Consider the following 16,387-nt stretch of genomic DNA (forward strand, 5'->3'; position numbering starts at 1 on the left):
TGGGCAAGGACTGGAGTAGGAAATTGGGACCTGGACGAGGAACTAGGAACCTGGACAAGGGCTCCGAGCCAGAGACTGGACAGGGACCCGGAACCTGGGCCTTGACTCGGGCTCAGACTCCGGATCCAGATGAGAACTGGACGAGGTAAGGCAGCAGGACTGGACGTGGGGGCAGGAGGCGGGACACCAGGGCTGGATGAGGACACTAGCCCTGGACGAGACCAGGACTCAGGGCCCAGGCTATGTCTTGGAAACATGGAAACAACAGAAGACAGAGCTCGGACCATTCCTTGCGAAAAGGACGTAGGGCTGGGGATTTACACAGAGCCAGGAGCAGAACATAGGGCCGGGAGTCATACACAGAACACAGAGTCAGGACCCCTCCTTGGGAACAGGACATAGGGCCGGGGCTTTACACAGAGTCAGGACCCCTCCTTGGGACAGGACATAGGGCCGGGGCTTTACACAGAGCCAGGACCCCTCCTTGGGAGCAGGACGTAGGGCCGGGAGTCATACACGGAACACAGAGCCGGGACCCCTCCTTGGGAACAGGACATAGGGCTGGGGCTTTACACAGAGTCAAGACCCCTCCTTGGGAGCAGGACATAGGGCCGGGGCTTTACACAGAGCAAGAACCCCTCCTTGGGAGCAGGACATAGGGCCAGGGCTTTACACAGAGCAAGAACCCCTCCTTGGGAGCAGGACATAGGGCCGGGAGTCATACACAGAACACAGAGTCAGGACCCCTCCTTGGGAGCAGGACATAGGGCCGGGACTCATACACAGAACACAGAGCCGGGACCCCTCCTTGGGAACAGGACATAGGGCCGGGGCTTTACACAGAGTCAGGACCCCTCCTTGGGACAGGACATAGGGCCGGGGCTTTACACAGAGCCAGGACCCCTCCTTGGGAGCAGGACGTAGGGCCGGGAGTCATACACGGAACACAGAGCCGGGACCCCTCCTTGGGAACAGGACATAGGGCCGGGGCTTTACACAGAGTCAGGACCCCTCCTTGGGAGCAGGACATAGGGCCGGGAGTCATACACAGAACACAGAGCCAGGACCCCTCCTTGGGAGCAGGACGTAGGGCCGGGAGTCATACACGGAACACAGAGCCGGGACCCCTCCTTGGGAACAGGACATAGGGCTGGGGCTTTACACAGTCAAGACCCCTCCTTGGGAGCAGGACATAGGGCCGGGGCTTTACACAGAGTCAGGACCCCTCCTTGGGAGCAGGACATAGGGCTGGGGCTTTACACAGAGTCAGGACCCCTCCTTGGGAACAGGACATAGGGCCGGGGCTTTACACAGAGTCAGGACCCCTCCTTGGGACAGGACATAGGGCCGGGGCTTTACACAGAGCCAGGACCCCTCCTTGGGAGCAGGACGTAGGGCCGGGAGTCATACACGGAACACAGAGCCGGGACCCCTCCTTGGGAACAGGACATAGGGCTGGGGCTTTACACAGAGTCAAGACCCCTCCTTGGGAGCAGGACATAGGGCCGGGGCTTTACACAGAGCAAGAACCCCTCCTTGGGAGCAGGACATAGGGCCAGGGCTTTACACAGAGCAAGAACCCCTCCTTGGGAGCAGGACATAGGGCCGGGAGTCATACACAGAACACAGAGTCAGGACCCCTCCTTGGGAGCAGGACATAGGGCCGGGACTCATACACAGAACACAGAGCCGGGACCCCTCCTTGGGAACAGGACATAGGGCCGGGAGTCATACACAGAACACAGAGCCAGGACCCCTCCTTGGGAGCAGGACATAGGGCCGGGAGTCATACACAGAACACAGAGCCGGGACCCCTCCTTGGGAACAGGACATAGGGCCGGGAGTCATACACAGAACACAGAGCCGGGACCCCTCCTTGGGAACAGGACATAGGGCCGGGGCTTTACACAGAGTCAGGACCCCTCCTTGGGAGCAGGACATAGGGCCGGGAGTCATACACAGAACACAGAGCCAGGACCCCTCCTTGGGAGCAGGACATAGGGCCGGGAGTCATACACAGAACACAGAGCCGGGACCCCTCCTTGGGAGCAGGACATAGGGCCGGGGCTTTACACAGAGTCAGGACCCCTCCTTGGGACAGGACATAGGGCCGGGGCTTTACACAGAGTCAGGACCCCTCCTTGGGAACAGGATGTCGGGCCGGGAGTCATACACAGAACACAGAGCCGGGACCCCTCCTTGGGAACAGGACATAGGGCCGGGGCTTTACACAGAGTCAGGACCCCTCCTTGGGAGCAGGACATAGGGCCGGGAGTCATACACAGAACACAGAGCCAGGACCCCTCCTTGGGAGCAGGACATAGGGCCGGGAGTCATACACAGAACACAGAGCCGGGACCCCTCCTTGGGAGCAGGACATAGGGCCGGGGCTTTACACAGAGTCAGGACCCCTCCTTGGGACAGGACATAGGGCCGGGGCTTTACACAGAGTCAGGACCCCTCCTTGGGAACAGGATGTAGGGCCGGGAGTCATACACAGAACACAGAGCCGGGACCCCTCCTTGGGAGCAGGACATAGGGCCGGAGCTTTACACAGAGTCAGGACCCCTCCTTGGGAGCAGGACGTAGGGCCGGGACTCATACATGGAACACTGAGCTGGGACCCCTCCTTGGGAGCAGGACAGGGCCGGGAGTCATACACAGAGCACAGAGCCGGGTCCCCTCCTTGGGAGCAGGACATAGGGCCGGGAGTCATACACGGAACACAGAGTCAGACCCCTCCTTGGGAACAGGACATAGGGCTGGGGCTTTACACAGAGTCAGACCCCTCCTTGGGAGCAGGACATAGGGCCGGGGCTTTACACAATGTCAGACCCCTCCTTGGGAGCAGGACATAGGGCCGGGGCTTTACACAGAGTCAGGACCCCTCCTTGGGAACAGGATGCAGGGCCGGGAGTCATACACAGAACACAGAGCCAGGACCCCTCCTTGGGAGCAGGACATAGGGCTGGGGCTTTACACAGAGTCAGGACCCCTCCTTGGGAGCAGGACGTACGGCCGGGACTCATACATGGAACACTGAGCCGGGACCCCTCCTTGGGAGCAGGACATAGGGCCGGGAGTCATACACAGAGCACAGAGCCGGGACCCCTCCTTGGGAGCAGGACATAGGGCCGGGAGTCATACACAGAGCACAGAGCTGGGACCCCTCCTTGGGAGCAGGACATAGGGCCGAGACTCATACACAGAACACAGAGCCGGGACCCCTCCTTGGGACAGGACATAGGGCCGGGGCTTTACACAGAGTCAGACCCCTCCTTGGGAGCAGGACATAGGGCCGAGAGTCATACACAGAACACAGAGCCAGGACCCCTCCTTGGGAGCAGGACATAGGGCTGGGGCTTTACACAGAGTCAGGACCCCTCCTTGGGAGCAGGACGTACGGCCGGGACTCATACATGGAACACTGAGCCAGGACCCCTCCTTGGGAGCAGGACATAGGGCCGGGAGTCATACACAGAACACAGAGCCAGGACCCCTCCTTGGGAGCAGGACATAGGGCTGGGGCTTTACACAGAGTCAGGACCCCTCCTTGGGAGCAGGACGTACGGCCGGGACTCATACATGGAACACTGAGCTGGGACCCCTCCTTGGGAGCAGGACATAGGGCTGGGGCTTTACACAGAGTCAGGACCCCTCCTTGGGAGCAGGACGTACGGCCGGGACTCATACATGGAACACTGAGCCGGGACCCCTCCTTGGGAGCAGGACATAGGGCCGGGGCTTTACACAGAGTCAGACCCCTCCTTGGGAGCAGGACATAGGGCTGGGGCTTTACACAGAGTCAGGACCCCTCCTTGGGAGCAGGACGTACGGCCGGGACTCATACATGGAACACTGAGCCGGGACCCCTCCTTGGGAGCAGGACATAGGGCTGGGGCTTTACACAAAGTCAGGACCCCTCCTTGGGACAGGACATAGGGCCGGGGCTTTACACAGAGTCAGACCCCTCCTTGGGAGCAGGACATAGGGCCGGGAGTCATACACAGAGCACAGAGCCGGGACCCCTCCTTGGGAACAGGACATAGGGCCGGGGCTTTACACAGAGTCAGGACCCCTCCTTGGGAGCAGGACATAGGGCCGGGACTCATACACAGAACACAGAGCCGGGACCCCTCCTTGGGAACAGGACATAGGGCCGGGGCTTTACACAGAGTCAGGACCCCTCCTTGGGAACAGGATGCAGGGCCGGGACTCATACACAGAACACAGAGCCAGGACCCCTCCTTGGGAACAGGACATAGGGCCGGGGCTTTACACAGAGTCAGGACCCCTCCTTGGGAGCAGGACATAGGGCCGGGAGTCATACACAGAACACAGAGCCAGGACCCCTCCTTGGGAGCAGGACATAGGGCCGGGAGTCATACACAGAACACAGAGCCGGGACCCCTCCTTGGGAGCAGGACATAGGGCCGGGGCTTTACACAGAGTCAGGACCCCTCCTTGGGACAGGACATAGGGCCGGGACTCATACACAGAACACAGAGCCAGGACCCCTCCTTGGGAACAGGACATAGGGCCGGGACTCATACACAGAACACAGAGCCGGGACCCCTCCTTGGGAACAGGACATAGGGCCGGGGCTTTACACAGAGTCAGGACCCCTCCTTGGGAGCAGGACGTAGGGCCGGGACTCATACACAGAACACAGAGCCAGGACCCCTCCTTGGGAGCAGGACATAGGGCCGGGACTCATACACAGAACACAGAGCCAGGACCCCTCCTTGGAAACAGGACATAGGGCCGGGGCTTTACACAGAGCCAGGACCCCTCCTTGGGAACAGGACATAGGGCCGGGACTCATACACAGAACACAGAGCCAGGACCCCTCCTTGGGAACAGGACATAGGGCCGGGACTCATACACGGACACTAAACACAGGGACACAAAGAGACAGTTCCAAGCTCAACAATAGATAGTTCTGTCTGTTGGCGTGGCAAGGCTTCGGTCTCCCTCCGGCATCTGAACTTGATGGTGATACAGGCAAGGACACGGGCATGGGGTAGCCGGCAGGGCTTCTGGCCAGGCTTCAGAGGGAAGGAAGGTAGCTGTCCAGCCTCAGGGTAACTGCAAAGACAGCCTGATTTACCCAACAGAGGCAAGGACAGGAAGGGACAGATCCCACCATTGGGTAATGGCGAGGCTGGCATGAGTTACCCCACATAGACAAGGACAGGATACCGACAAGACAAACCTGCAAGCCCAAGCGAGCCCAGGGCCACTTATATTCCAGCCCCAATATGAGAATTGGGTGCCTGTGATTAAGCCCAACTAAAACAATGGACAGCCAGAAGACCCAGAGTCCGGAGTCCACGGACCGGGCCATGAACCAGAACGTGGACTTCATGGACTGGACCATGACACCTGCAGAGAATTCAGATCCTGAGCTTAATTGAAGAAAGGTAGGGAGGAGACAATGATGGTCTCTTACACTGTCCACAGCTCATAGACAGAGTCAAAGTCATTGAAACAGGCCCTTTGGCCCATCTAGTCTCTGGGGAGAGAGGGGACCTGGTCCCATCCATTGACCATAGCCCTCCAAATCCCCCTCATTCATGTACCTGTCCAAGCTATTCTGAAATGTTACAATTTTTTTTATATTTAGAAAAAATGTTAATTTTTAAAATTATCTGTAAATGCTTAGTACAGTGTAGGCAAGATGGTGGATAGCTTCTCCTGTGAAATGTGGGACTTTAGGGCACCCAGCAGCTGGATGACGACATCAATAGGAAGTGCACCCAACTTCAGCTTCTGGCTGATGAGGTTCAGGAGCCGGAGCTGGATGCACTCAGGACCATCTGGGGGAGGGTGCAGAGGGTACAATGTTGTATGACATGACTGATCATGGTCTTTCCACCATCAGGTAAGGGGAATAAGCAAGCAGTCAGAGCAGGTTTTCCCTGTGGCCATTTCCCTCAGCAACAAGTATACAGCAGGTGGGGCCACAACAGCAGCGGCTAGGCTTGTGGTACTGTGGCCGGCTCTGAGGCGCAGCAGGGAAGGGTAAAGTCAGGCAGAGTGATAGTGATAGGAGACTCGATAGTTAGGGAGACAGACAGCGGATTCTGGGCTGTGATAAAGGACGCCAGGATGGTGTGTTGCCTCCCGCATTCTCGGGTGTAGGATGTCTCAGAGCAGCTGCAGAAGATTCTTCAGGGGAAGGGTGATCAGTCAGAGGTCCTGGAGCACACTGGCTTTAATGACATGGGTAGAACGGGGCAAAGATAGTACTGCACAGTGAGTATAGAGAGTTAGGAATGAGGTTGAAGAGCAGGACCTCCAAGGCAGTCATCTCTGGATTACTTCTGGTGCCACATGCTATTCAGGGCAGGAATAAGGTCATAGTACTGATGAATGAGTGGCTGGGGAATTGCTGCAGAGGCAGGGTTTCTGGTCCTTGGATCATTGGAACCTCTTCTCGGGCAGAAGTGACCTGCACAAGAGGGATGTGTTGCACGTAAACTGGAGAGGAGCCAGATTATTCACTAGTGTTTATCAGGAGTGTTTGAACTAGTTTGACAGGGGGATGGGAACCAGAGCACCAGCTTAGAAAGTGGCGGGATGGAGAGGAAGGTAGATGTCAGGGTCAGTAAAAACAGGCAGGAGCAAAGTAATAGATACAATGGGATGGATAGTTTGAAGTGTGTGCATTTTAACGTTAGGAGTATTATGGGTAAAGGTGATGAACTTCGAACATGGATCAGTGCATGGGCTATGATGTTGTGGCCATTACAGAGACTTGGTTGATAGAAGAACAGGAATGGGTGCTTATTGTTCCAGGGTTTTGATGTTTTAGAAAAGATAAAGTGAGAGGTAAAGGAGGTGGCGTGGTGCACTGTTAATCAGGGAAAATATCAACATTCCACACAGAGGACACACAGTGGAGGGCCCATCCGCTGACTCTATATGGGTAGAACTCAGAGATAGGAAGTATACAGTCATTCTGATGGAATGTCCTACACACCACCAATAGCCACTGGGACACTGAGGTACAGATGCAGGCAGATTAAGGAAAGGTGTAAAAACAATAGTCTTGTTCTGGGAGATTTCAACTTCCCTAATATAAACTGAGACCTTCCTACTGCAAGTGGATTAGGTGGGGAAGAATTATGTTAGGTGCATCCAGGAAAGTTTCTTAAATCAATACGTACAGTGGGATGCAAAAGTTTGGGCACCCCGGTCAAAATTTCTGTTACTGTTAATAGCTAAGCGAGTAAAAGATGACCTGATTTCCAAAAGGCATAAAGTTAAAGATGACACATTTCTTTAACATTTTAAGCAAGATTACTTTTTTATTTCCATCTTTTACAATTTCAAAATAACAAAAAAGGAAAAGGGCCCGAAGCAAAAGTTTGGGCACCCTGCATGGTCAGTATTTCGTAACACCTGCTTTGGCAAGTATCACAGCTTGTAAACACTTTCTGTAGCCAGCTAAGAGTCTTTCAATTCTTGTTTGGGGGATTTTTGCCAATTCTTCCTTGCAAAAGGCTTCTAGTTCTGTGAGATTCTTGGGCCGTCTTGCATGCACTGCTCTTTTGAGGTCTATTCACAGATTTTCGATGATGTTTAGGTCAGGGGACTGTGAGGGCCAAGGCAAAACCTTCAGCTTGTGCCTCTTGATGAAGTCCATTGTGGATCTTGAGATGTGTTTAGGATCATTATCCTGTTGTAGAAGCCATCCTCTTTTCATCTTCAGCTTTTTTACAGATGGTGTGATGTTTGCTTCCAGAATTTGCTGGTATTTAATTGAATTCATTCTTCCCTCTATCAGTGAAATGTTCCCCATGCCACTGACCGCAACACAAGCCCAAAGCATAATCGATCCACCTCCGTGTTTAACAGTTGGAGAGGTGTTCTTTCCATGAAATTTTGCATCCTTTTTTCTCCAAACTTACCTCTGCTCATTGTGGCCAAAAAGTTCTATTTTAACTTCATCGGTCCACAGGACTTGTTTCCAAAATGCATCAGGCTTGTTTAGATGTTCCTTTGCAAGCTTCTGACGCTGAATTTCGTGGTGAGGATGCAGGAAAGGTTTTCTTCTGATGACTCTTCCATGAAGGTCATATTTGTGCAAGTGTCGCTGCACAGTAGAACAGTGCACCACCACTCCAGAGTCTGCTAAATCTTCCTGAAGGTCTTTTGCAGTTAAACGGGGGTTTTGCTTTGCCTTTCTAGCAATCCTACGCGCAGTTCTCTCAGAAAGTTTTCTTGGTCTTCTGGACCTCAACTTGACCTCCACCATTCCTGTTAACTGCCATTGCTTTTTTTTTAAACTTTTTTTATTGAGTTTTCAAATGATTACAGAAAGAAAAAAATATATACCCTTCCCCCTCCCCTTAGCCCCTCCCCCTAACAATCCTATAGAAAAAAAAGAAAAAGAAAAAGAAAAAAAAAGAAAGAAAGAAAGAAAGAGTGCCTGGATATTGGAAGTTCCCCACATGCTCCACGGAGTTCGTAATAACTTTAGTATATATATTTATTTCTTTCCCCAAAAAACCAATTATTTTATCTTTGGAGCACCTATATATTTAATCCTGTCTTTTGTAAATAAGGGTGCCAAATTTTAAAAAATGTTTCATATTTATCTCTTAAATTATAAATAATTTTTTCAAGGGGAATGCAGCTGGAAATTTCATTCTTCCAATGATCTATACTTATATATAAATTTGATTTCCAAGTAACTGCAATAGCCTTTTTAGCTACTGCCAATGCAATTTTTATGAATTCCTTCTGATATTTATTCAATTTGGGTTTCGATTTTATCCCTTCAATATCACCTAAAAATAATATTGGATTATGTGGAAGTTGTGTTCCAATAATTTGTTCCAATAAAACTCTTAAATTTGTCCAAAAAGGATGAATTTTAGAACAAGACCAAGTAGAATGTAAAAAAGTACTGATTTCTTGGTTACATTAGAAACACTGATCAGATAAATTTGGATTTAATTTATTTATTTTTTGTGGTGTAATATATAATTGATGTAAAAATTATATTGCACTAATCTTAACTGGACATTTATTGTATTTGTCATACTCTCAAGACATAGTCTTGGCCAATTTGTTTCTTCAATTTTAATATTCAAGTCACTTTCCCATTTTTGTCTTGACTTATGGACTCCTTGTTTAATTGCCTGTTTTTGAATCAAGCTATACATTAAAGAAATAAATTTTTTAGTTTTTCCTTTTTGAATTAAAGTTTCTATTTCATTAGCTTTCGGCAAAAACATTGTTTGACCTAATTTTTCTCTTAAATAAGCCCTTAATTGGAAGTAAAAAAAAAAGAGTGTTGTTTGATACTTTATATTTATTCTTTAATTGATCAAATGACATTAATATACCTCCTTCAAAACAATCTCCTATATATCTAATCCCTTTTTGAAACCAATTATATAACAGCTGATTATCCATTGTAAAAGGAATAAGTCTATTTTCAATTAAAGATCTCTTTGCTAATAAAGATTTCTTTGTCTCATCATCAACATTTATCTTATTCCATAAGTCAATCAGATGTTTTAATATAGGAGATTCTTTCTTTTCCTGTATCCATTTAGATTCCCATTTATATATAAAATCTTCTGGTGTATTTTCTCCTATTTTATCTAGTTCTATTCTAACCCATGCCAGTCTATCTCTCTCAAAAAAAGATGCAATAAATCTAAGTTGATTTGCTTTATAATAATTCTTAAAGTTTGGAAGTTGTAACCCTCCTAGATCAAATTTCCATGTCAATTTTTCCAACGATATTCTTGACATCTTACCTTTCCAAAGGAACTTCTTCACATATTTATTTAACTCTTGAAAAAACTTCTGGGGTAGTTGTATTGGTAGTGATTGAAATAGGTATTGTAGTCTAGGGAAAATATTCATTTTTACGGTATTTACTCTACCTAGTAATGTTATTGGTAATATCATCCATTTATCAAGATCTTCTTGAATTTTTTCAATAATGGTAAGTAATTTAATTTATATAAGTTCTTTATATCATTATCAACTCTTATACCTAAATATTTTATACCATTTGTCAGCCATCTAAATTGAGTTATTAATTGACATTGACTATAATCTCCTTTAGTAAGAGGTAAAATTTCACTTTTATCCCAATTTATTTTGTAACCTGATATTTTCCCATATTCTTCTAATCTAGAGGATAATTTACGCAACGAGTGCAATGGGTTTGTTAAATAAAGCAGGACATCATCAGCAAATAAGTTAATCTTGTATTCTTCCTGGTTAACTCTGAAACCCTTAATAGCTGGGTCCATTCTAATTAATTCAGCTAATGGTTCTATCGCCAACATGAATAAAGCAGGTGATAATGGACAACCTTGCCTAGTTGACCTTGTTAACTGAAATAGTGTTGAAATTTGACCATTTGTCACTACTTTAGCTTTGGGATTAGTATTTAAGGTTTTAATCAATTTTATAAAAGATACTCCTAATCCATATTTTTCCAATACCTTAAATAAAAAATCCCATTCCAATCTATCAAATGCTTTTTCTGCATCTAAAGCAACTGCCACATTCATTTCCTCCCTCTTTTGAGCCAAATGAATTATACTAAATAACCGCGTTACATTATCTGTTGATTGTCTATTTTTAATAAACCCTGTTTGATCCATATGTATTAATTTTGGTAAATATTTAGATAATCTGTTAGCCAAGATTTTTGCTATTATTTTATAATCAGTGTTTAACAAAGAAATAGGTCTATATGATGTTGGCCTTAAAAAGATCTCTATCTTTTTTTGGCAATACTATTAAAATAGCTGTCAAAAAAGATTCTGGAAGTTTATGCGTTCTTTCCGCTTGATGTATTAACTCCATAAAAGGAGGAATTAATAAATCTTTAAACTTTTTATAAAATTCAGGTGGAAAACCATCTTCTCCTGGAGATTTATTACTTTGAAATGATCCTAGAGCTTCTTCGACCTCTTTCAATGTAAAAGGCATACCTAATTCCTTCTGTTCTTCCGTATTCAATTTTGGAAGAGTTATTTGTGATAAAAACCTTTCTATCTTGACATTATCATTTTGTGATTCTGATTTATACAATTCAGAATAAAAATTCTTGAAAATTTCATTAATTTCTGAAGGTTTATAAGTAATTTTATTTTTGTTCGAATTGCATTTATCGTTTTAGAAGTCTGGTCTGTTTTTAACTGCCATGCAAGGACCTTATGTGATCTTTCACCTAGTTCATAATACCTCTGTTTAGTTCTCATAATTGCTTTTTCTGTTTGATATGTCTGGAGTGTATTATATTGTAACTTCTTGTTAATAAGTTGTCTTCATTTTTCTTCTGTCATATTTCTTTGAGATTCTTTTTCTAATTTTGTAATCTCTTTTTCCAATTTATCTATTTCTATCATATATTCCTTCTTAATTTTAGAAGTATAACTTATTATCTGACCTCTCAAATATGCCTTCATTGCTTCCCACAATATAATTTTATCATCAACTGAATGTGAATTTGTATCTAAAAAAAACTGAATCTGCTTTTTCATAAAATCACAAAAATCTTGATGTTTTAGTAATATTGAATTAAATCTCCATCTATAAATTGATTCCCCTTTATCTGTCATTATCAAAGGAGAATGATCTGACAATATTCTCGCTTTATATTCCATATTTTTCACTGTCTTGAATATTTGTTGATAATAGGAAAATATCTATCCTTGAATATGTTTTATGTCTATTTGAATAAAATGAATAATCTCTTTCTTTTGGGTTAATTCTTCTCCATATATCAATTAAATTTAAATCTTTCATCAGTGATAGAGTTAATTTTGCTACTTTTGATTTTGTGACAACCTTTGTTGATCTATCTAAAACTGGAGCTAGACAAAAGTTAAAATCTCCACCTATTAATAGTTTGTCATGTGCATTAGCCAAATTCAAAAAGACCTCATGTATAAATTTTACATCTTCATTTGGTGCATAAATATTCATAAGAGTCCATAGTTCTGAAAAAATTTGACAATGTATAATTACATATCTCCCCGCTGAATCAATTAATATGTTTTGTATTTTAATTGGTAAATTTTAATTAACCAAAATTGCAACTCCTCTCACCTTTGAATTAAATGAAGCTGCAATAACATTTCCAACCCAGTCTCTTTTTAATTTCTGATGTTCTATCTCTGTTAAATGTGTTTCTCATAAAAAAGCTCTATCTATTTTCTTTTTTAATGTATGTTAAGATTCTTTTTCTTTTCACCAGTCCATTAAGCCCATTAACATTAAAACTTAAAAAATTCAGTAAATTAGTCATTATTTTTAATTATGTTACTCCAATCTATGATAATACCTAATCTTTCAACTTTCGTGGTATCTTGGGAAATCTTTCTAAAATTCTCCATGTTGCTATGTGTGTCCCCACTGATCATCCAGGCAGAAAGATAGAAGAAAAATAGATGATAAAGAAAAAAACAAAATACCCCCCTACTAATGTTGTGAAAAAAAAACACAACATTACCCCCGTCTATTGTACGGGTCATGGCAATCGCCATGATTACACACGGGAATCCCGCAGTAATCGATCCAAAGCGCCCCAGCCCCCCTGCAACATAAAAAAGTATATATATAAGAAGAAAAGAAAATACTGTTCTCAATTAGTATTTCTGAAATTTTGCCTTTCTTCCCTGTATCATCCTTAAATGTCCATCACTTCCATTCGCTGTCTCTGTCTTCATTTTTAATCCATTATGCTTGGAAATCTCTATGTGTAGTTAGTGAATAGTTGGGAGTTTTTGTGTGAACTCCTCCGCTTCTCAATAATTGGTAAAAATTAACTGCCATTTCTTAATTACATTATGAACTGAGGAAATAGCTACCTGAAAACACTTTGCTATCTTCTTATAGCCTTCTCCTGCTTTGTGGGCATCATTTATTTTAAGTTTCAGAGTGCTAGGCAGTTGCTTAGAGGAGCCCATGGCTGCTGATTGTTGGGACAAGGTTTGAGGAGTCAGAGTATTTATAAAGATTTGAAATTTGCATCACCTGCCCTTTCCTAATGATGACTGTGAACAAGCCAGAGCCCTAACATGCTAATTAGGGTCTGACCTTGGTAAAAGTTATCTGAAAGCTCAAATCTCTTGGGATGCCCAAACTTTTGCATGGTGCTCCTTTCCTTTTTTTCACTCTAAAATTGTACAAAACAAAAACACTAATCTTGCTTAAAATGTTGAAAAGAATGTTTCATCTTTAACTTTATGACTTTTGGAGATCAGTTCACCTTTTTCTCATTTAACTATTCACAGCAACAGAAATTTTGACCAGAGGTGCCCAAACTTTTGCATGCCACTGTAGATAGTCCAATGAGAGGAGAGGCTGTACTGGACCTGGTTTTGAGTAATGGGCCTTCCCATATGACTGACATTTCAGTGGATGAACAGTTAGGGAACAGTAACCACAATTCCTTAAGCTTTAAGACAGCGACTGATATGTATGGACCTTGCTGGAGACCATTAAAGAACAGCAGAGCAAATGACAAGAACACCAGATAGGACCCAGGAAGAGTTAACTGGGAAGTGTTTTTGGGCAAGTCCATATCTGACATGTGGAGGGTGTGAAGACCAATTACATAGAGTACAAGACAAGTCTGTTCCAGTCAGAAGGAAGGAAAAGGATGGCAAGGAAAGAGAATCAGGGATGTTTAGAGAGTTGGCAAATAACCTCAACCTCAATATCAATAAGACAAAGGAGATGGATGTCAACTTCAGGAGAACTCTCACCACCCCTCTTTATGTCAGTTTCAAACTCCTGGGAGTGCGTATCTCCCACAACCTCTCATGGTCCCAGAGCACATCCTACATGATCCGGAAAGCTCACCGAAACCTCTAGTTTTGGACGAAGCTGAAGAGAGCTGGACTATGCACATCCGTAGTCACGTCAATCTATTGATGTGCAGTAGTGAGCATCCTGACAAGCTGGTTCACTGTGCAGTATAGAAACAGCACTGCAGTGAACAGGTAGTCAAAACTGTCCGACACATCTCCGGCACCAGCCTACCTGCCATCAAGAACATATGTACAGAAAGGGTCAGTAACGTCATGAAGGTTCTCACCCACTGTTTGTCACATTCCATGAGGGAGGACGCTACCAGCATCCATGCCAGGACCACCAGACCCAAAAGCAGTTACTTTCCCCAAGTAGGAAGACTGATCAACACCTGAACCCACCAACCCACCCCTTCATACCCCCAACCAGCACTACTTTGTCATTTCCTGTCATGTAGAGACACTCCTGTGCCTAGTGTCACTTTATGGACATACGTTCAATCTATATACAGTATATAAGCTATCTTATGTGTTTTTAAAATTACTGTTTTGCTTTTTGTGCTGCATTGGATCTGAAGTAACAATTATTTTATCCTCCTTTACTCATGTGTACTGGAAATGGCATTAAATAATCTTGAATGTTGAATTTAGTCAAAAGGAAAAAGGGAAGATATATAAAGCTTAGGAAACTAGAATCCAACAGAGCCCTTGAGGATTTTTAAGAAGCCAGAACAGAATTAAAGAAGGGAATGAGGAGAGCCAGGGGGGTCATGGGAATCCCTCGGCAAGTAGGAATAAGACATTCTATACACACCTTGAGAACAAAAGGGTAACTAGGGAGAGAGTGGGACCGGCCAAGGATAAAGAGGGGGAACACTCCCTTGGATGTGAATGATGTGGGTGAGGTCATTAATGAGTACTTTACATCTGTATTTACCAGGAGAAGGACACGAAGGATAGGGAGAGGGTATTGAAATGCTCGGGCATTTCGAAGCAAAGGAGGAGGTCATGTTGGGTCTTGTTAAGAGCATTAAGGTAGACAATACCCCAGGTTACTGAGAGAGGCAACTGAGGAGATTGCTGGGTTCTTTGTGTCCTCTCTAGTCACAGGGGAGGTCCCAGAGGACTGGTGGGTAGCCAGTGTTGTTCCATTGTTCCAGAAGGAAACCAGGGACAGTCCTAGAACCCATAGAACAGTGAGTCTTGCTTGAGTGATAGGGAAGTTACTGGAGAGAATTCTTATTGATAAGATTCACATGCATCTGGAAAACCATGGCTTCATTAGGGCGAGCCAGCACGTGGGACAAGGCATACCTTGTTGAGTTTTTTGATCAGGTGAGGAGGGTGATTGATGAAGGTAGAACTGTGGATGTTGTTCACATAGGTTTTAGTAAGGCATTTGACACCATCCCTCATGGGAGGCTCATCCAGAAGATTAAGATGCATGGGACCCATGGTGAATTGGCCACTTGGATTCAGAACTGGCTTGCCCATATGAGACACAGTAGTGGTCAAAGGGACTAATTCGAGCTGGAGGTCTGTGATTAGTGGTGTTCCGCAAGGATCCGTACTGGGACCTCTGCTGTTTGCGATGTATATAAATGACCTGAATGATAACGTAGATGGGTGGGGGTTAGTAAATTTGCAGTTGCTGGTGTTCTCGATGACTGGCAAAGAATACAGTGGCATATAGATCAGTTGCAGATAAGGACAGGGAAATAGCAGATGGAGTTTAACCAGGCCAAATGAGTTGCCCCTTGTTAGGTGAAATATAAAGAAGCAGTGCAAGACCTTTAACAATATTGATGAGAAGAAGGATCTTGGGGTCCAAGTTCCTAGCTCCTTGAAAGCGGCTGCACATGTTGATAGGATGGTTAAGAAGGCTTATGGAATGCTTGCTTTTATTAATCGAGGCAGTGAGTTCAAAAGTCAGGAGGTTACGTTGCAGCTTTATAAAATTCTAATTAGGCTGAATCTGGAGTACTACATAGAGTCTGGTCGCCACATTATAGGAAGGATGTGGAGGCTTTGGAGAGGGGGCAGAAGAGCTTTAGCAGGATGCTGCCTGGTTTAGAGGGCATGTGCTATAAAGAGAGGTTGGACAAGCTTGGAGTGGCAGAGGCTGAGGGGAGATCTGAAAGGTTATGAGAGGTGTGCACAGAGCAGGCAGCCAGTGTCTTTTCCCCAGGAGTACCAGAGGACGTACATTTTAGGTGAGAGTGGGCAATTTTAAAGGGGATGTGAGAACAAGGTTTTTTTTACACAGAAAATGCTGGGTACCTGGATTCCACTGCCTGGGGTGCTGCTAGAGGCAGATACATCAGGGACTTTTGAGTGATAGAACCATAGAACCATAGAACATTATAGCACAGAAACAGGCCTTTTGGCCCTTCTTGGCTGTGCCGAACTGTTTTTCTGCCTAGTCCCACTGGCCTGGACCTGGGCCATATCCCTCCAAACCCCTCTCATCCATATATCTGTCCAAGTTTTTCTTCAATGTCAAAAGTGAGCCTGCATTCGCCACTTCATCTGGCAACTCATTCCACATTCCCACCACCTTCTGCGTGAAGAAACCCCCCCCCCCCCGC

Source organism: Hypanus sabinus, chromosome 7 (genome assembly GCF_030144855.1).
Source record: "Hypanus sabinus isolate sHypSab1 chromosome 7, sHypSab1.hap1, whole genome shotgun sequence".
Taxonomy (NCBI): Eukaryota; Metazoa; Chordata; class Chondrichthyes; order Myliobatiformes; family Dasyatidae; genus Hypanus; species Hypanus sabinus.